At 39.4% G+C, this 2,500-nt stretch overlaps 1 non-coding gene across 1 annotated transcript in view; it reads right to left on the bottom strand.

The window, feature by feature from the left end:
- Nucleotides 1-7, bottom strand: part of LOC143175397 (small subunit ribosomal RNA) — a 1,924-nt gene extending 1,917 nt beyond the window's left edge. The window contains exon 1 of the ribosomal RNA XR_013000193.1: nucleotides 1-7. This exon is cut by the window's left edge and continues 1,917 nt beyond it. This is a non-coding gene — a ribosomal RNA (small subunit ribosomal RNA).
- Between the last annotated feature and the right edge of the window lie 2,493 nt (nucleotides 8-2,500).

Here is a 2,500-nt window from a genome sequence, read left to right on the forward strand (position 1 = left end):
CCAGGGAGCTTCGAGTAAATTTTCATCATACGAAGCAAAAATATGTATGTATATATATATCTTAGTCGCCGACTCTCTCCCCTTAAGAGTCGGATCGACGATACTTTTTCTCGTCTTTAAGACAGTTCTCTTTCTCCTCTCTCTTCTCTCTACTCTCTTCTCTCTTCTCTTTCGAGTTGGTAAATTTCGCTCCACTATTAGATTACCAACTCCGCACGAATTACCACATGGGTATATCCGCGCATATACATCAGGAGGACCTCCAAAAATTTCAAACTCTCCCGTGTATCTCTCCGAGATCTTTTTAGAAGAAAAAGAATCTCGGATGTCACATCGACTTTCAGGTTTGTAAGCACGTATGCTCGAGCGCTCTCCATCGTGTAAGCACGGACATAACGCACGAAGTCCGAAGACCGCGTACGTTAACATGCTGGACATATCGAGAAAGCGCGAACCATGCTAGGCGTACCCATGTCGAGGCCCTCGCGTTAAAGATCATACTCTTCTTTTCGTTCTCTCTTCTTTGCCCAGAAATAATATATATTTCTTATAATATATACCTCTTAGTTTATGTATTTCTCTCTTAGGACACCTCAATTTTATATGTATATATTATATTTCATTCGAACAATTTTTGTTCGTCGCCCCTTTTTGTGTGTAGTATTTCGTTTGGTCTTTGCCATTAAATTTTTGTATACGAAAAATATATTTTCGCTCGGATAGAAAACCCCTTTTGGGTTTCTGAGAGTTGATGTGAGAGTCGTACAAGTATAACGAATATACGTTGTATCCAACCCAACATTCTGGGCTTACCACATAAGGGCCATTCGGTCTGAGACACCGACCCGTGGTCATGCTGTGTAGAGAAAAATTCGCAACGGAACGCGGTACAGAACAGTCGAGGAATGGACCTCGAGGAGCTGAACGACTGCTTCTCGACCGAGATCGTAGAATAGCCGCTCGCCCGCCGCTGCGCCGACCGGTCCGCTCGAACCGACGTGCTCTCTTATAGTAACCAAACGGGCGGCCGCGACGACCGCGGCGCCGGCCGCTCAGCACGGGCGCTTATGGTGGTAAACTGCCGCGCGTACAGACCAACCGGCCGGGCTGCTGGTACTTAGCCGCTGAAACTATGGTCGATTCGAACATATATTAACATACGATTTTTATTCGATAAATCGTTATTGTACATATTAAACGTTAGTTTCCACCGAAAGAAAAATTTTTTAGAATTTTTTTTTTCCAAAAATTGCAAGAGTAAACTTTTTTAATATTCGATTTAAAAATTTTTAAATGCTTAATCCTTACATTAAACTACTGGGAGAACTCAGAAATCATAATGAAAAAAATTACAAAAATTTATTTTTCTCAGAAACTCCGAAAAACAGAGTGGTCGAATCCGTGCAAGCCGGAATTTTTCTAAGTCCCCACGGTCAAGAGTAAACTTTTTTAATAAGCGTTTTAAAATTATTTCAATGTTTAATCCATGCGTAAACATGATGTTTATTAACGTTTTTAACATTAAAAAAAATTACAAAAATTTATTTTTCAAAAAAAATGGAAAAAACCGATTCGTCGGAGCGAGGTGTCCAGCCCGTGCGGTAATTCCAGCAGGCGAATCGGACTTCCCGAAATTTTTCTAAGTCCCACGGTCGACACCAACTTTTTTAATAAGCGTTTTAAAATTATTTCAATGTTTAATCCATGCGTAAACATGACGTTTATTAACGTTTTTAACATTAAAAAAAATTACAAAAATTTATTTTTCGGAAAAAATGGAAAAAACCGATTCGTCGGAGCGAGGTGTCCAGCCCGTGCGGTAATTCCAGCAGGCGAATCGGACTTCCCGAAATTTTTCTAAGTCCCACGGTCGACACCAACTTTTTTAATAAGCGTTTTAAAATTATTTCAATGTTTCATCCATGCGTAAACATGACGTTTATTAACGTTTTTAACGTTAAAAAAAATTACAAAAATTTATTTTTCGGAAAAAATGGAAAAAACCGATTCGTCGGAGCGAGGTGTCCAGCCCGTGCGGTAATTCCAGCAGGCGAATCGGACTTCCCGAAATTTTTCTAAGTCCCACGGTCGACACCAACTTTTTTAATAAGCGTTTTAAAATTATTTCAATGTTTAATCCATGCGTAAACATGACGTTTATTAACGTTTTTAACGTTAAAAAAAATTACAAAAATTTATTTTTCGGAAAAAATGGAAAAAACCGATTCGTCGGAGCGAGGTGTCCAGCCCGTGCGGTAATTCCAGCAGGCGAATCGGACTTCCCGAAATTTTTCTAAGTCCCACGGTCGACACCAACTTTTTTAATAAGCGTTTTAAAATTATTTCAATGTTTAATCCATGCGTAAACATGACGTTTATTAACGTTTTTAACATTAAAAAAAATTACAAAAATTTATTTTTCGGAAAAAATGGAAAAAACCGATTCGTCGGAGCGAGGTGTCCAGCCCGTGCGGTAATTCCAGCAGGCGAATCGGACTTC

This window comes from Nomia melanderi, unplaced genomic scaffold, assembly GCF_051020985.1.
Source record: "Nomia melanderi isolate GNS246 unplaced genomic scaffold, iyNomMela1 scaffold0078, whole genome shotgun sequence".
NCBI classification, from domain to species: domain Eukaryota; kingdom Metazoa; phylum Arthropoda; class Insecta; order Hymenoptera; family Halictidae; genus Nomia; species Nomia melanderi.